This window comes from Halichoerus grypus, chromosome 6 (genome assembly GCF_964656455.1).
Source record: "Halichoerus grypus chromosome 6, mHalGry1.hap1.1, whole genome shotgun sequence".
NCBI classification, from domain to species: domain Eukaryota; kingdom Metazoa; phylum Chordata; class Mammalia; order Carnivora; family Phocidae; genus Halichoerus; species Halichoerus grypus.
Window position 1 is genome coordinate 42,107,615 of NC_135717.1, and position 15,467 is coordinate 42,123,081.

At 51.1% G+C, this 15,467-nt stretch overlaps 1 protein-coding gene and 1 long non-coding RNA gene across 5 annotated transcripts in view; one reads left to right on the forward strand and one right to left on the reverse strand.

The window, feature by feature from the left end:
- ADARB2 (adenosine deaminase RNA specific B2 (inactive)) overlaps window positions 1–15,467 on the reverse strand; it is a 415,338-nt gene that overhangs the window by 221,838 nt on the left and 178,033 nt on the right. The window lies entirely within an intron of this gene.
- On the forward strand, window positions 296–12,639 carry LOC118539070 (uncharacterized). Of its 2 annotated transcripts, XR_004918934.2 has the most exons (6): window positions 296–737; window positions 1,467–1,574; window positions 7,283–7,424; window positions 8,137–8,481; window positions 8,885–11,413; window positions 12,416–12,639. It is a non-coding gene; the product is annotated as an uncharacterized LOC118539070 (long non-coding RNA). The 2 variants fall into 2 exon arrangements; XR_004918933.2 differs by having other exon boundaries at window positions 8,137–11,413.

The window sequence follows — 15,467 nt, forward strand, 5'->3', positions numbered from 1 at the left end:
CAGGGGGATTAGGAAACAGAATTCAAGGTTTTCTTCACTGACAAGAACGTGTATGCCAGAAATCCAGTGTCTCAACTAAGGACAAAGCTATTTGATTTGTTAATCAGCTGGGTAGAGGGCAGGATTAAGATTTTACTCTCTTCTTTCTGAAAACTCTGCCCAGCTGAACGGCAGCTAGCCACCCTGGTGCCACATAGCAGACTGCTGATACACGCTGTGCGTCGGGAGTGGCCTAGTGAGGCCTGAAATTAAAACCGTGCCCCGAGGTCCATCCGCAGGGAAGGGTGCCAGGAGCACCCACGTGTGAGTCATCAGGCACGGACTCCGCATCTGCTGCTTTCACAAAGAAAGACGAAGACTGCCCACTCACCAGGCCCAGTCCGGGGGCGGCGGGGGTCCTGCTGCAGCCCCCTTCCCGGCTGAGCCCTTGGATGCCGCCTCATCCGCACCTGCTGGTCCCGTCCGCGGTGCTAAAGACGCTTTGCTCCCTGAAACATTCCGCGCTGCCCTTCTCATTTTGTATCTGGTGCATCCACGCCAGCAGAGAAGATTTAACTATGATCCGTGCAGAAGCCTATGTATGTGTGCGCACACGCACACACCCTTCCCCTCTCTCTCCAGAGACAGAAACTGTGGTTTTATAAACCGCACGCCTCCTTCGAAGTGCTGGAGATCTCTGGCCCTCCCAGCTTGGAGAATCAGACGCGGCAGCCCAGGGCTTTTTCTCTGAAAAGGAGGTAAGTGCCTGTGTGGTCACCTACAATGGGGCCCCTGTGGGGCCCCCCTGCGGGGACTCTGCGTCCTGCGTCCAGCGCACACCCTCACGCCGGACACACGGGGAGTCTTCACTTCAGGGCGCTCTACCTGGGGGTGCAGCTGGGTGGTTTAAATCATCCATGTCTCAACCTGTATAAACTTAACATTTATTTTTTCCTCACACACTACCCCCCGTCAGATAGAAAAAGAAATGGGATCACGGTGTCTGATTATTGCATAAAAATAATCTTCATGCATGCAAGGAGGAATTATTTTTCAATAAATTTTGTTGAGATGCCTGTATTTTGGATAGATCTCAGTAACGGCAGGACCATATGGTGCTGTGTCTTCTCTCTTACCATTTATTCACTTCCTATATTTTCCTGCTGCAATCGAGCATATTATCTTAATTATGTTTTAAATAACTTTTGGAAAGACATTAGCAATGGCAGTAAGATAAAGCCTGAATGCATCCATAATGTGCACAACAGAACTCAGAAGAAAAAGCTAAGAGAACGCAGAGTCTACCTCCACCATTCAGGGTTTCGTTAATTAAATTGCCCCCACGCCCACATAGTGCATGCACGAAACTGTCCGGAAAAAACCCACTTATTATGCAAGAGTGAGGTTCCGGGAGGGATTTATCAAAGAACACGTGAAAAGTTTCCTGTAACCTCAGGGGGCGCATACTGCCTGCTCACATTTCCTAGGTGTAATCCGTACGACCAGGAGAATCTGCACCTGTGTTTACATGGGTGAATTTGTGTTCAAACCCCAAATCATCCTCCAGAACACTAGCCCTCCAGGTAAAAAACTACGTAAGTATGCTCAGGGGGTTTATATTGCATTTGTCATTGGGGATCCAGGAAAATGTGGCTCCATCAGGTTGCGGGCGCAGGAGGACAGCTCAGGGGGTTGGCTCTAAATGAGAAGGTGACCAGGACCCCTGATGCAAGAATGCAGGCTTTGTCGTGCCTTGGACCCAGACACCACCTGCTTGAACTATGACCCCGCCGCACCTGCTAGCTTCAGACTCCTTACTTTTGGGGAACTTTCCCAACCTCGGCCTGGGCACCATCTTCCTGGGGCCCCTTTTCCCCCTCCTCCTCGCTGGCAGAGCTCCCTCCCCCTGGTCGTGGTGCTGCTCTCTCGGAGGCTCACCTTGCCTCACTCTTCCTCCTCTCAAAAGCCACGAGGAGCCTCAGCCAAGCAAGAAAGCGGGTGTTCATTCCACTCTGGGTGCACTTTCAACCACCGGCACGTATTTCATGCACGTTCTTACATGTCCTTACACCACGGCCTTCGATCAGGAGGTCTTCGGTGTGGAGCCTGAGGCAGGTGTTTGGGGCTGTGCAGTGTGTGTGGCAGCTGCTGGGGGGGCCCACAGACCTCGAGGCCGGCATGGGTGTAAACGCACCACGCTTGTGGCGCTCACCGTCTGGCGCACGCTCTGGCCATGGGACCCTGGACAGCGCCTTTCCGCTCCAGCCGCAGGGCTGGGCCGCGTGAGGTCCCATCGGCAGGCGGGTGGCCGACCCCGCACTGCTGCCCCCAGCCGGTGACAGACGGAGAAAAAACAAGGACACCGAAGCTTCATTTTTTCAATATCTAGAATATTCTTTAAAATATTTTTACTGTTTATTTTTGCTGCTCAATTTTTGAACTTGTGCTGGACTCTGCAGTCTCTGAGTCTGGGAACCACATCCACAGACGCACGCACGCGAGGCCACATCACAAGTGGATTGCTGTGTGTAGCGCGAGGCCTGTCTGGTTCCACCTTAACCTGTGTTCTTATCATCGGAAAGTCTGTAAGTGACAATAAAGCCGGAAAGGGCCACAGCCATGAAGGGAAGGACATGCAAGCGATAAAGTCAGGCCTCCTTCCTTCCTTCCTTTCCTCCTTCCTTCCTTCCTTCGTCTCTCTCTTTTTCCTCCTTCTTTCCAGACAACTTTATTTATTAGCAAATAGCTCAGTTGCTGCTTTTCCTCTTCAGGTAAGCGTCTTGGTTGGGTGGCAAGGTGGGCTCTCTCACATACGCTCCTTCCCACTGAAGAGCCGGCTGTGCCGTAGTGGGGACCAGCACCCCCATGCTGACGGCTGAGCCAGGGAGCCCCAGCTGGGGCGGCCTGCTCCTCAGCCCCCCGGTTCTGCTGCCTGCTTCCTGCCATCTGTTTCAACAGATAATTTCTTTTATTAAGCAAACCCACACTCTCATCTTTTATCTCTTTCTGCGTGTGTGTGTGTGTGTGGAGTGGTCAAAACAAAAGGTAATAAATAAATTTTAAATTTAATCCTTTCTCATGACTTTTCTCATCCTTGGTATCAAAATCAGGACACAGTCTGATAGTTCTCTCATTGTTACCCATTATTTCTTTTACTACTTTGGTCTGATAATCTGTATTGCCACGTCTTTGGGTAAAATTGTGCGTGTCTAAACTATTAGGTATGCTCATGGTTTGCTGTGAGGGTCCTTTAGTAATTCTTTCTAAAATAAATCACAAGTAGATGAATAGTGTGGGGTTTGTTGGTCAGGAAGGAATTAGTGACACATGTATTTGTTTATAAAAGTTTGAATTTGGTCATGGGACTCCTTGCAAGTTCACCTCTGGCAACCCTTCTGAAATAGAGAACTTCTGTCCATAGTATTTATGATTTCTGGGGGGAAATGCTAGAATGCTTCACGGAAGCTCCAGATGACCAAGTGTCATCTTGGGTCCAATCCCTCTGTCCTCTGTGAACCTGAGGCCAGCTGCACTTCCCAGGGCCTTCCGTTCATCCCAACCACAGTCGTTCAGGCATGGCCTTCCAGAACATTCTCTGAGCCCCTGTGGGTCCCCTGGTGTCCTCACATGGCTCCCCCAGGGCTGTGGGCATGAAGCTGATCCCTGTGTCCATTTCACAAAAGAAGAAGGTCCAGCTTTGCAGGAGAGAAGGTTGCTGTCAAGTATGCGGGACAGGGGTGGTGCTGACCGCTGAGGGCTGGAGCCCGATCCTCCTGGTCTTCCAATAGTCACAGAGCTGCGGCCCACTGTTGGCACAGGATGCAGGGGAGAGATGGCGACCGTGACGGATCAACCCGTGCAGAGGGCACTGGGGGCGCCTGCTGGGGAGCGCAGGAGCCAGGAGCGACAGCATTCCCGGGGTCTCTGGAAGGCCAGCACTGGGTTCTACTCTGCACTTTCTGTCCTGCCCCCCCGCGAGGGCCCGCTCTCCTGACCCAGGCACAATCTGTTCTTGGCGCCTCGACTTGGAACGTTAATCCGACAAGTGCCCCACGTGGAGTTTGAGTGTCTCCCAGCGAGGTTAACACTGGATGTTTTCAACATCAGGATTAGAATCTACTAATGCGCTTTACATTTCAGGCCTCAGCTGGTGGGCTGGAGGGAAACCACGACGCTCGAGTGTCTTCCCCGGCCCCACGGCGAGCTGGCCTGGACGTGGGGGGGGGGACGCAGGAGCTTCTCTGGCTCAGTGAGTTATCTGTGCCAGGCTGCAGCCTGCGGGGAGGGGGAGGGACGGCAGGGGGTGTCGCTGGTGGACACGCGGTTCTCCTGGCACAGGTGCGTGGAGAAGCAGGGCAGAGAAGACCAGGGGCACGCAGAGTCCTCTGCTCTGGGTGCGTTTGATCCAGGCTCCTGAATTTACAAACTGTGCAACCTCAGGCAAGCTGTGCAATGTCGCCTGACTTCATAGGTGTAAATCCGACAACGGAGACAAGCCCTGGTATCACGAACACGCCTACCCGTTATGCATCACAGCCCAAGGCCATCGCCCTTGAGAACACTGCTGACATTTGGTCACTTGAGCCCATGTGAGGGGAGGCTCAGTGCCAGCCGCCGCGCTGGTCATTACACTTCCTTCCAACTCCGGGACCCGCATCCTGCGTCCCCTCCTTCGACAATGGAGCAGCACAGACAAGTGGGTTGGGTCAGAGGCTGCGTGACTCCTGGCTTGAGTGAGACCCGTGACCATTGTGCCCCAGGGCCCTCGTACACTTGTCTCCAGACCCGCAGGAAACCCCGTGTGGTAATCCGCATGCACACGGCACAAGCACAGTGCTCTCGAAGGGGCCACACTCGTTCTGTCGGGTGCTAAGAAATCAACGTTGACTGTAGGGGGTGTGAGAAGTGAGCAGAGTTCCTCAAAGCCCTCCCGTAGGTAGCCCAAGCTCTGCTGAGGGCCGTGCACTCTCCTCTGCCTTCAGGCGAGGGAGACGTCTGATCCTATCACCACAGAGCCGGGGGGAGGGGGGGTGGGGAGCACAGGAGTTTCTAGAAGAGAGTCTATAAATAGACCGCATTTCAGGACATCCCATGAGGAGCTGGGTCTATAAAGACCCCGATAATTGTGTTTGTTTCTTCCTTTTATTGCGTGCCATGCATCCGATGATTAGTGTGTTTTTCAGGCTAATGGCAACAGTATGTTGAACGAAAATGCCATTCCTGGATAAAATGATCAATCTCCTTGACTCCACCAGTAAACACATCCCATCGGGGGGTCGCTAATATGCTTTTATGACCTCCCTGTCAGAGAGGGTACCATCACCACGCTTGATAAACTATTCTTTGGGGGCTTCCTTTTAATTTTATTTTTTATGCAATCATGGGAGACCATAACCCATAAATTTGGCCTGATGCTTTCTCACCATTAACTAATCCTGGAGAAGCCCTCTGGGGTCTGCCAGGCACAACCCCTTCGAAGGATCTGCGTGGGATATTGGAAATGATATCCGCCCTGGGACAGAGGCTTAAAGACTGAGCTGCTACTGTTGTCTTTGCCATTCCAAGCTACAACTTGACTAAATGTCATTTAGTCCAAGTGCTGGATTCTGCAGGATTTGCAGATGGGACTGACTATTTGTCTTTAATAAATTCATTGACTCACGGAAGAGGTATTAGATTGTTTGTTTGAGAAAAGGATGTGTCAGTGCTCCAGACCACTGATTACGTGGATTCTCATTATGTCCGTGCAGGCTCCAAAGTGCTCAGATCCAAATTAAGCTCCAGAGTCGTTTTGGAAAACACTGGAACAGCTGTGCAATGAGAAGGGGAATTTAAATGTGGTCCCCGACCAGGGACATCAAGGGGCATCGCTGAAACCCCACCGCCGATCCGGACCTGCAGGCTGGGCCATGTGCTTCGATCGGGGGCCCATTCACGCAGTCCCGCGGGGGTTGCTCCCGAGCTCCCCCCTCTGAAAGCTCCACGTGCAGGAGCTGTTTCCGAGGACTCTTTTCAGCCACTGCGGACACTTATCCGCAAACGATTATTTTCAAACTAAAACTGAAATTTAAGAGACATCTGAAGCTAAGAGTGGGAGTAGTTTCTCTTTTGAATTTCATATTTATCTACCTGGAGATCTGGGGACATGAAGGCTAGAGTCGATGGCACCTCGAACCCCTCATGGTTCTGTTGTAATTATTGCTAATCTCAGATCAATAGCTCTCCACTGCAGTTACTCCTTCACTGGGATCCAACCTAAATCTGCACCAGGACACTGAAGCTTTTTGTCATAAAATCAGTAATAATCAAATATCATTTCACAAGGAACTCTCAATTCCAAGGTATTTTTTTTCTTTTGCTTTTGTTCTATTTGCTTGCATGTGTTGCCTGGGGCTGGGGGGCAGGTATTGGCTAGGTGCACTTAAAATCCTGGTGAATGTTAAGTTGAGTGTCTAATTTCAACACGCAGATTACTAATAGGAATGTTTTCTTTTTATGAATTCAACAAATATTTACTGAGCACCTAGCGTATGGTAGGCTTTGTTCTCATGCTCAGAAGGAACAGTGAACAAAAGGGAAGGAATTTCTTTCCTCGTGTGGCTTTTGTTCCAGGTAGAAGAGGCAGACCACATGCGTGTGCATGCATGTGCAGTCAGTCCTCTGGGGGAGGGGTGCGGGGCTCGGGTGGGGTCTGGCGCAGTGTGATGGGCGTTTGGGGAAAGGCCCAGTGGGACACACATGAACAACCTTCTACACACGCTCACCGGACACAGCACCTGCTTTAGCCACCACACCTCCAATCTGCTGAACGAGGTCATTGTCACTTCCTGGGGGGAACTATGACATCCAAAGAGTGGGTGCTGCTTCAGGAGAAATGAGGGTCATGTGACATTACGTACGGGGGTTGGGATTTCAGTTCAAGAGCACGGGATTTAAAAATCCTGTCTTGGGGCAGATGGCCCTTTCCCACTTTCTCCCAGGATCTTGCCACGAACTACAGACGTGGGAAGGCTGGAAGAGTGTGCTGTCCGGAGAGACATGGAGGAGTCTTACGTGTTTTAAACCAAATGAGGTGGGCTGGGCACTGATCTCCTTACATGGGAAGCATTGCTGGTCCGCGTTGTACCGCCACAGAGCCTTCCGCATGGCGGGCATTCAGCAAAGAGTCACTGAATCACTTGATTCCCTTAAAATTTACCTGACAGTTTCCCTGAGTGTTTACCAGTTCTAATGCACCTGTTTAATCCTGAGCTACGAGCAGTCCGTCATTAACTAAAATTCCTTGATGCACATGCTCTGACAGGCCTGCAGTTGCGTGATTTTGCATGGGGGTCAGATGGACACCAAGCCTGTCTCCGGAACCAGCATCCCTTGGAGGCCACCCTGGCACGATGGTCTAAAAGGTGGCCTTTCTTCTCCGTCCTCATGCTGGGCTCTCTCTGCCGGTGAGTTAGTGGGGAGTCTGGCTACTCCGGGGGTGGTTTCTAAGCCACCGGAGAGTCTCTCACTGTGAGGCACCTACCTGGGAGGTGGGGAGCACTGGTTGCTATGTGTGGAGCTCTAGGACCGTCCCCTGAGTTTAGGGCAGGCTTGGCAATTGGAGCATGATGGCTTAGGACACATTCTTCAGCATTAGCGCTCAGAAGCTAGGTGACTATTTGGAGACCGACGGGTTTGCTTGGTGAGGAAGAGCCATGGAGGGCACTGAGAAATCACAGCCAGTCAGCTTCCTTCCTGCTTTGCTTGCAGAGGAACTTTTGATTTATAGTGAAAACCCTTTAACTCGAGTGTAATTTTGGTTCTTCTGCCTCCCTCTGGCTTCCTCAATCGCCTGTCCTTCTTTTATCCCATACGCCTGTTTGAGTTAGCTGTACAATCTTTTTGGCTGATACGGTGTGTAAACAAACCAGGAAAAACACATCAATATACAGAAATGTATGCGATATTGCCAATACAGAGCACCCCTGGATATTCGGAAGGATGGAGGTACCATTTTGGGAAACAGGGAATTCATCGAATGTATGTTTCCTTAGCTATTTCTAACAACCATTAACTCTCAATTGCTTTTCAATTATATGCATAAGAAATGAGTTTGGAATTTTAATGTCTCTTGATGACCGTGTGATACTGAATATGTTTTTTTTTTTTAATGCCCAGATAATGTTCCAGATAATGTTCCTCTTTTGGTAGAATATCGATTCAGTCTGGACCAACACTACTGATAGACTCTTCTGCAGTCACTGGGAATGTTCTGGATCTGTTGTCCAGTATTTTGGCCACCAGCCGTTCACTTGCCATGTGGCTGGTGAGCCTGAGAAACTGGACTTTAGATTTTATTATGGAATTTTGGTCACATTTGAGTAGCCACGTGTGGCTAATACTACCACTTTAGAGCCCGTCTCAAGAGTAATGTATGAGCTGCCGTCCAAGAAGCTTACAACTGCGGCGCCCTCACATTTCTGCTGGGTTGTGTTTTGAGAATAAGAAGTCCTTTATGAAGAGGTATGTACCTTGCCAACTACATGGAAAGTTACAAAATTTGGCCATGTTGCCAGAAATGGGGGGAGTCTGCCGAGCTCGCAGCAGTTCTTAGAAACTCAGGAAACTCTCATCTCGAGGGAGGGGGTGACTGCCGTGGTCCCGGGAGGAGGGGAGCACAGAGCCAGAGGCAGAGGAGGGCAAGGAGGGGAGGCGCACAGCGAATAAGCTCTGATCACCGATAGGCATCGGAAGCCCGAGTCTTAGAGCTGAAAGACCCATCTGTGGGCCACGTTCACATCAGCTTTTAGCTGGAGGCTTTTCAGAGACACAGTATCAGTGGGGAGCTGCGGGCTTTGGCTGGTGGGAGGGCTGGAGGCACCCGCCTTCTCTAACCTAACCCACCTGCGTGCTCCCACCACTGGAGGCTGTCTGATGGGTGTCCTGGACGCCAGCCCGCGAGCCAGCCGCCAGGAGACCCCAGGGGAGCGCGGGGCCTGTGGACTCAGGTAGCACAACCCCAGCGGCTGGCTGCCTCCAGGAATAGCTCCACCCTCCATCACACCTGCGCGGCTTTCTGGCTGCTGTGGGGAAAACGCGTGTCACAAACAGTGAGGACAGCCTTCCAAGATCACCAAACCGCTGAGACACGAGCTCATACCGACCCTGCAAGCTGGAGAGCTTGAGCAAGCAAGACAGCTTTCCGGTTTCCCTGATGTTTCTGTGGGGGAAGGAGAGCTAGACGCACGTGCCGCCCACCCCTGCAGCCGGGGTCACCCAGGGCCCGAGGAGAAAGTGACCCGAGGCCCAAAAAGACTGTATCCAGACCCTGGAGAAATCAGGGAGCAGCCAGGTACTAATTGTAGAAATGATGCCGCGCTCGCTTAGCGCTTTCGTGAGCCGATTTCTCCCTGACTTGGGCCCGGAGAGCCCGCGTTGCATGCACCTGCACTTCCTCCTAGTTTCTGCCCGCGGTCAGCGCTGACTTGCTCCACGCCCAGGCCTGGCTCCATGCTGTGGGTGGAGAGTCTGGGCCAGCCGCAGATTGGGTGCTCAAAACCCAAACCGACCTCCACGCGGCATCCCTGTTGTGGTAGACTGTCGGTGTCTGGCCCTGGCCCCACCGGTCCCACTGGCGAGAAGAGCGAGCCTCTCTCTGCACCCACACTTCTTTGCTGAGGTGTTCCCTTGTGCTGGGAGTGGCGTCGACTCAGAACCAGGGGCAGCTGGTGCTTGGACACCCATGTGTGTCCCGCACCAAAGCCCCCTTTCCCTAGGAGGACTGACTCCAGGGTGCACCGGGCTTTCTGGCCCGAGGCTGTGCCCGTCTCACTCCCCTCACTCCAAATAAACCGCCTCCACCCAGTCCTCCCAGAGAAGCTGCTCCCGTCCCAGGAAGACCAAGGCAGCAGAGTTCTCTGACCGCTATATCTAATAACCGCTGATTCAACAGGACGAGGTTTCCTTCTTTCTCTTCTTTTTGTGCGGGGAGCCTGACTCAAACATACCCTGCCCGCTCATCGGACCCCTGCACCTCACACTCAACATCTGCTTATTTACCTGTGTTGGCCGTTCTACGCTTTGGAAACGAAGGTTGGCCTCACTTCCTGGGATAATGTCACCCTGTCTCACTCCGTAACAAGGACTAGAAAAGAAACACGTAACGGGGCTGCCACCAGCCTCATGTGGAGCACCCCGACTCACTCACGCCCCCTGTGCTCTCCCAACTGACATGCACGAGAAATCAGGAAAAGCCAGTTCACGCACGAGAATAACATATGGGGATGGGAGCAGAAGGGCTGCACACGGCCGCACCTGGGGCATCTGGATTTTAAAGGTCTCAGTGATGAGAGAGAATGGGAGACTTGCCAGGTGGCTGGTTGTAACCCATTTGTCTGTGGTTTGGCCTTACACCTGCTCGGTTAGGCAACCCTGACTCATCTCAAGAAGCAGAAAAGATGGGGCATCTCCACCACGCTGGTCAGAGGGCAGGGCTTGCCATGGGGACCGCGGTGATCCCAGCGTGTGTGGCTGCCAGGCTTCCCTGCCCACGGGAGGGATGGTTTCCATTAGGAAATTTCAAATTCAAAGTTTGAGGCAGGTGCTCTGAGTGAGGGGCAGATAACGTCCCTCAGACACTGTCCCTCGAAGTTACCCTTGCTTTCTCTGTGGTCCTTTCCTGGAAGACGGCAGTATTTTTTGAAATGGTGGATGGGACAGGAAATGGTTCTCATTCATTTTTCTCCATCAGATCATTTAAGCAAATTAATATCAAAGAACATATTTTCTTGTCTTCTTTGTGTTCTTGCTAAAAGCAAGGCAAGGTAGAGGTGGGATGCTGTAATTTTGTCTGGGGAGAAACAATTATGGAAGCTGGTGTTATCAGCAAAGCTCCACTGAGGAGAAAGCGTGGGATTCCGGTTGGTGGTTTGGTAAATCACCGCTCAATAGCAGTAGGAAAGGATGGGGCCCACTGGCTCTTTGCATGTATTGGGAGTTACGTTTCTACATTTATTATTGCTTCCCTGATTTTCCTGGTCTGATTACCTCCTGGATTTGCTAACGCCGCGCTGTGTCAGGATGCCAGCATCCAGGCGTTCCCAGGACAGCGTGGAGCCAGGGGCCAGTGCTGGGACGCAGAGTAGCGACGAGGCACCATCTGAGCGCCCGCTCTGTTACTGCCAAACAGCATCACATCGGGTCTCCGTTCCCCCATCTGAACAACCAGCATGTGGCTCCACGCGGCATAGTTTTCCCTGCAAGTCTAGCTGCAGTGGGGAGGACAGAGCCTCCCCCATGGCAGGAGATCACCGAGTCTTTCTCCCACGAGTGACGGATGGCGTCGTTCACATCCTTTCCAGTCCAACCAGCGCAAGTGGTTGGGGCGCTGGAGGAATGGGCACTCTCCGGGCTCAACTTCAGACGGCTCCTCCATGGGGCTCTTCGGACACAGCAGGTGAAACATGGCGGGCAGTATGTAGCTTGTGTCTAAAGGACCAGCCCGTTAAAAAAACAATATCCTAGCTGTGAAATTATGGATACTGGATTCTTCCAGGCAAATCAGAAAACACCCTGCTGACGACCTTTGGAAACTAGTCCCCCCCCTTTTTTTTTTTAACGATTTATTTATTTATTTGAGAGAGAGAGCACACGCATGAGCAGGAGGGGCAGAGGGAGAGGGAGAGGGAATCCCAAGCAGACTCCCCACTGAGCACAGAGCCTGACTCAGGGCTCGATCCCATGACTCTGAGACCGTGACCTGAGCCAAAACCAAGAATTGAATGCTTAACTGACTGAGCCACCTGGGCGCCCTGACACTCAGTCCCTCTTAACTAGAAGCAGTGGTTCAAAAAGACAAACTCACATAGCTGGTCACTTATCTACTACTTAATTTTACCACAGTTCTTACTCTGATAAAATAAATAAAACCCTTGATGCTTTATTCAACTCCAACCCAAGTGATGACTTTTCAAGTTATTCAGTGGTTGTTCTAAACTGCGTTTTAAAATCTGTGTCCATTGGGATGTGCCATGCCGTGGAATGTAAGTTCGTTTACGTTTCAGCATATATCCCGTCAAAACCATGTTGTGCACAAATCTTCCGGGGAGAGGTAGGTATTCCTGAATCTCCCATGGGATGCTGAAGACCCTGATAGGATCTTCAGGTTAGGACCTGTGCATCCCTGTGTCTGAAGAGCCCCATGGAGGAGCCGTCTGAAGCTGAACCCGGAGAGTGCCCGATCCTCCAGCGCCCCGCTAGGGCCCTCAAAGACGTCACATCTGTCCCTTTCATCTCAGTGACTTCCCTGCTGCTCTGGTGTGTTTATTATGTTCTTGGCCCCAACCATGTGTCAGTCAGCGTTTGGGACTTTCCGTAGCATATTAGCAAGACCTCAAATGCACCTGTGCTTCCGTCTTACATTATGTTTGTAACCCTTTTCTTCCTTTATTCTCTTGAGAGAGAAATTGTAGGATATTAACATCATCGCCATGTGGGCTACCTTCTACAAGCTGGAAACGTCTTTGCTGAGGCCTCAATGTTATTTGGTGTCAGAGCTCGTGCTACCTTTGACCCCAGAATCGCACCTGGGAGTTTCTCCTAAGAAAGTAACTGCATAAGTTCACATGGGCATCTGTCCCAGAGCATTCATGCCAGTATTTCCCATAGTACCGAGAAGCATAAGCAGAGAAAGTATCCAACCCAAACTAAGTTACACTATATCCCAACAAAGGAGCTCATGCACCCCTCTCCCTTGATAACGTGTTTCCTCAGGAACTTTTATACACTGTGTCATTGGGTTGGAAATTCAGATACTCAATGGCATGCACCCTGTGTTTTCTTTTTGGTAATAACTTTGTGTATATGTGTGTGCATAAAATATATATATCTGGAAGGACATGCACCCAAATGATAAAAACACTTACATCCGGGGGGTGGGGTTGTGAGTGATTTTTCACTTTGATTTTCAGTGCCTGTGTGAATTGTCTGGATTGTCACCATGGGCGTACGTTATGTTTTTTTTTTTTTTTTTTTTTTTAAAGATTTTATTTATTTATTTGACAGAGAGAGACAGCGAGAGCAGGAACACAAGCAGGGGGAGTGGGAGAGGGAGAAGCAGGCTTCCCGCCGAGCAGGGAGCCCGATGTGGGGCTCGATCCCAGGACCCTGGGATCATGACCTGAGCCGAAGGCAGACGCTTAACGACTGAGCCACCCAGGCGCCCTGGGCGTACGTTATGTTTTTAAAAGCAAAAAATTAAAAGCTAAATACGGAGAAGAAAGCACATGGTCCTCCTCTTCTCCAACACAGGTTAACAAGTAGGAAGCCTGCTGGCCGGGCCTCTGCCAGGCACCACGCCTGCCCTCCATGCCGACGCGGCGCTTCAGTGCAGAACGTCCAGAACCACCTTCTTCAGCGTGGCTGCTATTTGGTCGAGCAGCTACACCGAGAAGCCGCGTGAGTCTTACCTACATTCATTTCTGCTTGACACAGGTCACTTCCTCAGGAAGAAAGCGAAAGCATAACCACTGCACACGTTCCTGGATGATGGGCTTTCTGGGATTTCTCCGCGAAAGACACTGTATTCTGCATGATGACGATATCAGACCATGTTTCCATATTGGCTACACGTATGACCCTACGGTGCACACTTTTCAGATGGTTCTTTGACCTTTTCTCTTCCGGAGAACAACGCAGGACCAGGATGTAAACCGAAAAGTTTCATCTGGCAGAACACACTTCAGAAACGTCGAATGAGTGCATCCGGGCCTAGCTCCGCCGTCTTCCCTAATTTTGACTCTGACCAGTTACAGTGGCACCGAGCCTCGTGCCCTGGGAACTCAGTATTGCGGATCAGACGTGCTCAGCGGGTGGAGACCAAGGGTCCCGCAGCCTGAGTCCCATGGGTGGGCATGGATCCTGACTTCGCTACTAACAACCTGTACGATCTTGGATATCTTTTTCTCATCTCTGTAAATCTCTGTGGGTTTTTTTTTTTTTTTTTTTTTTTTGTGCATAATCCTTAGTTAAAATGTCTACCCCATAGGATGGTGGAGAAAAATCAAAGGAATTCTCAAAAAGCCCGCAGTTGCCTGGAGCAATTACACATGGTAATTATCCCCGTCATTATTCGCGCTGAGACGGATGTTGACGGTGTCTTTGTTGGAAGTCTACGCTGAATGCACCCGTGTCTCTCCTTTCTCAGGCTCACGTTGGAAAGAGCTGGCAGCCACGAAGTTCATCATTGTCGACAACCAATCTGTGTCCTCACAAATGGCCAGAGTCTGAGAGACAGGGTCTCAGCATTGAGCCTCTGCCAGGCAGGGGAGCAGGATATGGGGCGTCTGAGCCCCATCTGGGCCCCGTCTGAGCCCCGGGACACACTTGGGGCAGGGAAATGGGTTCTGCCGGTGCTTGGGCCTCCGTGTAAACCAGCATCCATGGAAACACGGGTGGGGGACAGGACGTCCTGCACGTCGCGGGTCAGGACAATGTGGCTCCCACAGAGTTCCAAGCTCAAAGCCCCGTCTGATTTGGGGACTGGTGTGACTTTCCCACTCCTGTGTGTATTGCTCGTCTCCTCCTGTCACTCTGTTTCCTTGGCTGATGTGGGCTCTCACGCTAGCTGAGACCCCCCAATTTCCCTCTTTTTAGCAATTATGTATTTCTTCTTCCTTCAAGCTGGTGCACGTTAGTTATGAAGTGAGTGCATTTTCAGCCTGGTTTTCTGTGGCCCCCGTGGAGAATTTCAGTTCTGCTTCTCAGAACATCCACGCCCGGTGGGGAGTGTGCACCCCACATATGAGGCGAGGTTCCCTCCAGACAATTCTGTGCCTCCTCACCCCTCATTTGTGCCGTTGGTCCCATGGTGTGTAGGACTCCTCACTCTTACTAGAGTGAGGATTACACTGTTATTGGTTATAAAGCCGTTAAGTTTTATTTTCGGGTTTGCTTCAAATCCTGATCTCCCTGCACCAACCGGGGGCTGGCTGGAAGAAGGCAGAGAGGGGGGCTGGCATAGCCCAGCTCCTCTCCCCTGCATTCAGCCCCCCTCATGAGTAAGAGTCCGATTAACATTCCATTAACAGATCAATAAGGGACAGAATCCAAAGTCAGCCACTTGGTTGTGACTGAGCTTCAGATGTGCGTTTTCTTCCGGGGGAGAAGTACGGCAGCTCTATATGGATCTCTGTTTAGTTATCTGATTTAGAACATGAAAATCATGTTTTATCACAAGAATTTTTAATTTTCTTTTTTTTTTTTTTTTTAAAGATTTTATTTATTTATTTGAGAGAGAGAATGAGATAGAGCATGAGAGGGTCAGAGGGAGAAGCAGACTCCCTACCAAGCAGGGAGCCCGATGTGGGACTCGATCCCGGGACTCCAGGATCATGACCTGAGCCGAAGGCAGTCGCTCAACCAACTGAGCCACCCAGGCGCCCAAGAATTTTTAATTTTCAAGCATGTAAGCATAAAGGTGTTACAGATCCTAAAGTTAAATGCCAGCATGC